Here is an 8,427-nt window from a genome sequence, read left to right on the forward strand (position 1 = left end):
GTATTTCGACGAAGTTTTTTTTCTGCAGAAACCCTTGGTGAAACGTTAACCAAACTTTGTTTTGAAGAGAATTTGTGTTAAGAATGTATGAAAAGTTCACTTTATAACATAGAAAGTTCCTTAACCACGAAAAACTAACGAAAAAAGAAAAGGGCACAATTGAACTTTTTTTCTGGTTTGGAGTGAACATTGTTATGTGCCCTTTTGTTTTTTTGATTTTTTCAATAGGAAATTGTTTGCTATCAATCTGATTCTTGGAGGGCATGTAGGGAGTGTACTATGGAGTGGAATAGTGGAATAATCCCGAATGTTTACTTTTTGGTTTTGTGCCCTAATGAAATGTTTGGCTCGATCTCACGGATTCGCAGAACTATACCACACCGTGGGGTTTCAATCAAAACATACGACAGACAGGATTTGGTTTGTGTCACTGCAACGTAAAGTGAGCCTGCTGGTGTGTGTTCTTGCTAGAGGACCTCACAACATCTTGTACCACAGTCGAATCCTTCCAGGTTGCTTCAATTTCCTCCGCAAGACACACCGTGAAACGTCCTGCTCTCTCACTCACTTCTGAAACTCTCTAACTCTCAAAAACTCTCTCCCTCTCTGGGCGTTCTCTTTTTAGCGACTGTATTCAGTTTACTCCTGTTTAATCTCGACCGAACAACATAAATCGTCGACGACAGAACGACGATGGCACGCGCAAAACGTGTCGACACATAACTCACCCTAAACCCCTAAACATATGGGAGGAAAAAGGACTAACGGTATGACAAGGTTTGCTATGCAATATTAGAAATTTAGTAGAATTAGCTGTGTGATTGCCTCCACAGTATGCACACTAAACATATGCTCAAAAAAAATCAAATTATTCGCTCTACAGCATTGCCTTGGCGTTCTCGATTGCGAGATTCCTACTCGAAACTAGATGTCCGAAGGGATGATTGTTGAGGCAATTGCAAACCTCTGCAAACCTGGATTCCAACTGACGGCCTTTGGATTGTTAGTCCAACTGCCTACCAGCAACTCCACCGAGACAGGACCTAGAGAGACAACTCCTACACCTGAAATGAGCTAACAACCTAACCCTCTAGGTTAGACCAACCAACGGGGTACAAACTAAAAAAGTGTCAAACGAAAAAGTGACCAACCACCAGGGGTTGAGTGTATCCGGAATCCGGATCTCATTTATATGCTTTATGCATGTAAACGATGTCCGGATCCATCATCCGACCCATTGTTGGTAAGGTAATCGAGAGTCCTTTCAACGAGTCCAGAACATTGAAGATCTGGCAACCCTGTCTCGAGTTATGGCCACTTAAGTTATATCTGCAGGGTTGTTACGGGAGAGTCGAAAAAAAATCCGCGCCAAATCCGCGCCGACCTAAAATCCGAAACCGCGCAAAATCTACGCCATATAAAAAAATATCGCGACCAACATTTAAGAAATTTTATTTTGTAATGAAGAAAAACTAATTCAGAAAGTATTTGATAAAAAAAACTCGTTTTATGGTTAAAGGCTCAAAAAGAATGAACGCAATAAAATTTTAGAATTTTAGAATTTTAGAATTCTAGAATTTTAGAATTTTAAATTTAAATTTTAAATTTTAGATTTTTAGAATTTTAGAATTTTAGAATTTTAGATTTTAGAATTTTAGAATTTTAGAATTTTAGAATTTTAGAATTTTAGAATTTTAGAATTTATAAGCCTAAGGATACCGTAAACCGGGGTGACTTTGATAGGATTTCAATTTGTTTTAGAATATTTTCCAACAGGTAAGGTTTTCTAAAGATTATTATTTTTAAAACATGTACTGGGGTAGGCCACACAAGGTCTATGCACTATTTTGGAAAAAAGTTTTTCAATAGTGTTTAGAAAAATAGTTACGTTAAAAATTCTTGGTTTTAATTCCGGGGTGACTTTGATAGTCATAGTTTTCTTATTAAAATCATATTTAAGATGTTCAAACATTATTTGTACGTTAAATGTACCATCACTAAAGAAGCTGATATAGTTTGTAAGAAAAAAATCAATGTTTATATTTAGTTTACTAAGTTTATAAGCTTTTTAACAAAATACATATACATGTTAGGTAAAATTGTTAAAAAGTCGGAATTTTGCCTGAAATTTGTTAAAAATAGTTTTGTTTATAAAATTATCGATTTAAATTGCATTTTAAACTGAATTCGAAGCACGAATCACAAGTTTTCACATTTTACATGAAATTTGTTCAACTGAATTTGCCTATAAATTTGTAGGTTTTTTTTAATTGTGTTTCAAAAACACATATTATTTATTATTTACAAGCTTATTTAACCTTCTCCTAGTGGAAAATTGTCCAAAGAATCCGAAAATGCATTCCGTTTTCCGATTAAAAATCATGTTCATTGAGAAAATCATGACACTTTGAGAAGTTTAAAATAATGACTTTCATCCACATTTTCTTAACTATAGTTAACTAACTTTATAAACTTTTCAAAAATTTATGAAAAGTTCTTCATGAGGTACTTTGAACACTTCTCTACCACGGTCAGTATGTTTCTGAACCATTCCTTACGTATTTTAACTGTACTCTTCATTTTGCGGAAAAACCGCAAACCTATCAAAGTCACCCCGGCTATCAAAGTCACCCCGTTTTACGGTACTTAAATCATTTAAGATTTGAGAAAAAAATTTCTATATGATTTTGAATTTGATATTTTTAGTTTTTAAATTTAGACTTTTTAATTTTGATTTTTTAATCTTCAAATTTTCGATTACCCAATTTTTGTATTTTGAATTTAAGAATGCTAAAATTTTAAATTTCAAAATTTCAGATTTTTCAAATTGCGATTTTAGAAATTTCGAAAAAAATAATATGTATGTATTTTTTCTACCGATTAAATTCCATTCCAAAATTCTAAAATGGAGGCCAGCTTCTGTTACGTCCAATCAAGCTCATATTTGGCGCCCACCAGAACAAGCCCCAATAATAGTTTTTGTTTCACATTCTAATGTCTATATCTTAGGGAAAAGTTTGTAATATTTGATTTGCAAAATTAAAAATTGAATAAATCCAGTATAAAATTAAAAATAAATAAGGTTAAAAATCATTACTCAAAACTCAAAAGAAATTAAATATTCAGAGCCGGAGATGTTAAGAAATGACAAGAAACATATCAAAATAATTTCTACATAATCTTTATCTTCATTTTTCGACGTTTCGTACTAAGAAAATACAAACAAACATTTTCAAAATTGTCATCCGCGCGAAATTCGCGCATGAGCAAAATTAGCCAGCAAATCCGCGCCATCCACGCGATCCGCGCCGTCCGTAACAACCCTGTATCTGTGTACTTATTTTTCTGGATCCAAAAAAAAAAAAATTAAAATATTTGTCCAAACCACTCATATTACCCATTGTTGGTAAAAAGTGAGCAAGGCATCAACCACATCTAGGTGGATTAGGTTAATTTGAGCCAAACATTTCATTAGGGTTTTGTGATTGAATAGTGTAGATAAGGTATGTGAAACATAAAAATTCTTCAAAAGTGTACTGAACAGCAGCCGCGGGACCGTATTAAATATTGTTTTTTGACTAAGTTTTTCTCTGCAGAAATCCTTGGTGAAAACTAAACCAAACTTTTTTTTGAAGTGAATTTGTGTTAAAATGTATGAAAAGTTAACTTTACAACACAAAAAGATCCTCAAGTACGAAAACCTAACGAAAAATAAAAGGGCACATTTGAAAAAAAAAAAATTGGTTTGCAGTGAACATGGTTATGTGCCCTTTTGTGTTTTTGATTTTTTCAATAGGAAATTGTTTGTTATCAATCTGATTCTTGGAGGGCATGTAGGGAGTGTACTAATGAATGGAATAGTGGAATAATCCCGAATGTTTACGTTTTGGTTTTGTGCCCTAATGAAATGTTTGGCTCGAATTTTAAACATATTCAGCATGTTTGAGATCATTTGAAAATTCTATTTGTGAAATTCCGATGTACATTTCCGCAAAAAGTAAATTTCGTTAACACTTGTGATGTTTAAGAAAAATCTTAAAAATTGTGAAAGTGTTTACATCCCTTCTGCCGCTCCAATCTAGTCCGTCCCATATGTAAAAGTGAGGGCTGAGATATTGCCGTGAGAAGCCCAAAATGTTTCACCTTTTTTACATTTCTAATCACAAATTTTACATACTTTTTCAACAACTATTTCAATATTGGTTTAAAAGCACCCCTTTCCTAAAATTGATTAAAAAAATTTGAAAATTTTAAGGTAAATTTGGTAAATTTTCGTGCTGGGACTGACCTGACTTTATTTATCCATCAATAAAGGCAAGTCTGTCTGTTTATCAAGGTAGGCTTGAACATTCACAACAGAAATTTGCCTGTCATTTGTTGGTTTGTTTTGGTAGTTTTCCTAGTTTTTTATCAAAGATTTAAAAGTTTGATTGTTTGAGGTTAATTTAATTCGGCAGATGATTTTAGAAAATTTCCTGGCCACAAAAATGTAACCAGCAACGTTGTATTATTTCTTTACCTTTTGTAGCAGAACAAATGAATATTTGATTGCATGTATCAACATCTGGATCCTTGAATTGAGTAACCCAGAATCGTTGAACGGAAGGGGAACCTAATCCAGAACCAGACCATGGATATTCATTCAAGAAGGAATAGTACTGATTTTTCTGAAAATTAGCTCAATGGTATGTCGTTTGTTTTTATTACTGTGGTTATCCCAAGCATGAGGAAAAAAGGCAGTTTTCGATTATCGACAAAATTCAAAATATATCGTAAACATGACAACTTTATGTGTTTTGAAGTTCTGCTAGTACTTAGACATAGTCTGTATAAAAATAATAATTACACAATTTTTTCTATTGATTTGTGAGACATTTCCATACAAGGAACTGACTTGCCTTTATTTTGCATATGGGACAGCACCAAAGTGATTTTTTTTTTAGAATTTTTAGAACAAACATAAATTTTTTTATTTAATAGGCTTAAAGTACATGTTAAAACAAGACAATTCTTAGGTTTATCTCAAAATCGACAAAAATACATATGGGACGGACTTGCTTCGAGCGGCAGTATGTCTTGTGGTTTCGAAAATCAAACTGGATTTTCCAATCACTTTACACTGGCAGCTGTATGGGTTCTCGCTCTCATTAATAATCCATTCTGAATGCAATTTTTATCTCAATATCCGAGAAGAGAGTGAGAACGAGAGAACTTCTCATTCAGACACAGAGAAAGAGAATCGACCACGATGGCAGTGAAACGGCATCATTTTCGCGTTAATCCCTTTCCATTCACTCTCGACGTTGACGTAAATCGAACGTAACTTCGATTTTTTGGCAACTGCTTCACTTGTTTCCTTGGTACCTGATCTCTGACCGACTTGAACCGCTTGAACACGAAACCAAGGAGACGACTTCCAAAAAGCGAACGAACGGCGACCAGAAAACGGACCGCAGTTGACAGCCTGTCATCATCGGTTTGGTTGGTGTGTGGGGAAATGTCAATGATCGTCATCGTCCCGCGACAGCGCAGCAATCCTCTGCCACCAGCACGAAGAAAACCAAGACGAAAAAGAAATCCGCCAGCCGAGCTGCTGCTGCTGAATTCGCCACGAAATGACGGCCACTTTTTCACCACCTTACGCACCTTTAACTCACGCTCACGCACGATACGCGTCACCCGGGGGTCGCGACGGTTGATTTAACAAGATTTTCTGCGGTTTTTGAACGATTTTAGCGAATACATCAGGCTTTTCGGACGCGAACCACACGGATCTTGGAACTGCCTCGGCACGAGCTCGTGTAAAGGAATGAAGGCTGCGAGGCCAGGGCCGAACGCAGGCGACTGACCGCGGTTGACAGCGCGATATGACAGCTCTGCCGAATGTGATCTAAAACTGTGGCGTGCACCGAGGACATTACGTGCAAAAGGTTAGCGTTAAATTTTCTTTTAAAATATACACTGAAAATTAGGTTTTACAGCGTGACGAGCGTCACGTCACGAGCGCACACGCACACACATCTTTACTGTGACACACGTGCAAAAAATGTAAACAGTGCAGCCAAGCTGTCAAATTTCTAACCTCTAAATCGAGTCGGTGTAAAACCTATATAATACGCCACACGTTTTATTGCTACACTCAACCCCCCGGTGGTTGGTCACTTTTTCATTTGACACTTTTTGCCTTCCTCACCTTACTGAGGAAAGGCTATAAAATCACTCGGAAAATGAACTTTTTAATTAGACCTCCTAGACCTACCTTCATTTGTACATATCGACTCAGAATCACCAGCTGAGCAAATGTCTGTGTGTTTGGCTGTATGTAGACATGTGTACCAAATCAATGTCACTGGAATATCTCGTCACAGGCTCAACCGATTTTGGCCGGAATGGATTTAATCGATCCGTCTTAACGTCCCCTAAGTTGCTATTTAAATCCATGCAGTTTTATCATGTATTTAAAAGTTATGTTAACAAAACTGTTTCATATTAAATTAAATTTATGGTAAAAAGTGGTTTTTCATGAAACCCTCACATATTAAATATTTTTAGAAAGCATATGAGAGACCTTTTAGGTGGAGTAAGAATTTCCAGATCTGACTTACCTGTCTTAAATTACAAGTAGTTTAAAAATGGTCTGAATTCACAAAACCTAAACTGGTTGGGTCTGATCGCCACAAAAGGCCGTGTAGAGGGTTCCATTTTCCTCAAAGGTGGTGTCTGTATAATCTTGACAAAAAGTCTGCAGGTAGTCTGTTTTTACTCATCACTGCACTTATTTTTATTAGGACCTTAGGTGCTGCGAACGTTAGGGGAGATTCATAAACATGTGGACACTTTAGGGGGGTTGTAATCACTTTAAATGAGAGGAAGGCATCAACCACCTAAAGGTGGATATCTGAACGTTTTTAGTTTGTACCCCGTTGGTTGGTCAAAGTCAAACTAAAAGTGACGAACTGTCCGGTTGTCGGTTTCAATCAGTTCCTGGATTTACCTGTCCAACCCGCCAATGACCGAATACTGCTCGGTCGGCCGGAAGTGTCTCCAGGATGAGGTACGAGTCCTTGTTAACGCCACCTAATTCGCCCGGCCGAGTTTCTCCGGATCAACCAGGCCAAACACGGACAAAAAGTACGTCTGCCGCATCGAAGTCTTGATGACGATGCGCTTGCCCTTCCGCTTGGAGTCCAGCACCACCACCACCCCGTCGTCCTCCGTTTCCTGAGGGTCCACCTCCAGCAGCTCGAATGACTTGTACTCCTGGGTTACCATCATCTCGCTTGCTGGTGCCTTACTGAGCGGAACACGCACTAAATTCAACACAAAACAATGGAAAATCCGGATTTACTACGACGAAGCTGCTGGCCCATGAAGTTGCCGGATGATAATAGAGCGCCAGCGAATCTTCCGGCAAAATGTAATTGATTTTGTTGTTGTTGTTTTTTTACTGTGAACAGACACGGACCACTGCGACACTTGCGTATCTATTGTAGTATGATCTGTTCTCAGGTTTTCTGTTTTGCTGCTATACACAGCCTGCCGAACGATCGTATTCCGTAGCGCTATTGTTTGAGCGAGACAGTATTTGCAAATTATTCGAGCAGTTGCCCCTCTCATTCCCCAGACCAATCCCCAAATGCCATGCCACACGAGCACGAGAGACCGATCCGAGGACATGGAGATGAGCGAGATTGAGGAAATCCGACCGAGTCGAAAGTAGCATTTGAAGCTCTTCTCTGCGTATTGTTACAGAGTTCTTCAACGCTCAGACTCAGTCGCCAACAGATCGTCCGAGAGATTGGATGGGATGGGTTTTGGAGAGGCTTGGGACTTGACAAAGTCAATTCCGCAGCAGCCGATATCCCCTCTCGACCGCCACCTCCCCCTTTTGCCTCGCCAGATGGGTTTCAAGCCATCGACCTTCCGCTTACAAAGCGAAACCCGTACCACTACACCACGGGAGCTCGGCATGGATGCATATACGGATTAACTTATGAAATAAATGCAACCCTATTTGGAGTGACAACCTCGTGTTTTATAGCCTTGCCTCATTGAGGTGCACTGTAACTGAAAATCGCACTTTACTGAGTTCGTTTTCGCACCTCCCCATATGATTTTTTCAGTTCAACTACGATTACACTTTTTTGTGTAATCGCAGTCGAACTGAAAAAATCGTATGAAAATGTGCGAAAACAAACTCAGCAAAGTGCGATTTTCAGTTACAGTGAGAGGAAGGCAAAAAGTGCTACATATCCGAGTTGAACTCCAAAAATCATGATAATTACCATTTTTTTGGTTTTATTTGGCAAGCGTGTACATTTCATATTTTTAGATCACATTCGAAAGTGACGATTTCGTTTTCACCTTAACGAACTTGGACAAGCAGCTGTCATCGCGCGGCTGCAGCAGAAACTTCTGTGCCTGTCA

The 8,427-nt window shown here is 37.9% G+C and overlaps 1 protein-coding gene across 2 annotated transcripts in view; it reads right to left on the minus strand.

Moving 5' to 3' along the window:
• Positions 1-5,827, minus strand: part of LOC6037708 (eukaryotic peptide chain release factor subunit 1) — a 29,089-nt gene extending 23,262 nt beyond the window's left edge. The window contains exon 1 of one of the 2 annotated variants that reach the window (XR_005277919.1): positions 5,647-5,827. The gene's annotated coding sequence lies outside the window, so the exon portion shown is untranslated. The remainder of the gene's footprint in view (positions 1-5,646) is intronic. The other variant, XM_038258529.1, reaches the window with a different exon arrangement.
• Between the last annotated feature and the right edge of the window lie 2,600 nt (positions 5,828-8,427).

The sequence above is a fragment of the Culex quinquefasciatus genome, chromosome 2 (genome assembly GCF_015732765.1).
Source record: "Culex quinquefasciatus strain JHB chromosome 2, VPISU_Cqui_1.0_pri_paternal, whole genome shotgun sequence".
Lineage (NCBI taxonomy): Eukaryota > Metazoa > Arthropoda > Insecta > Diptera > Culicidae > Culex > Culex quinquefasciatus.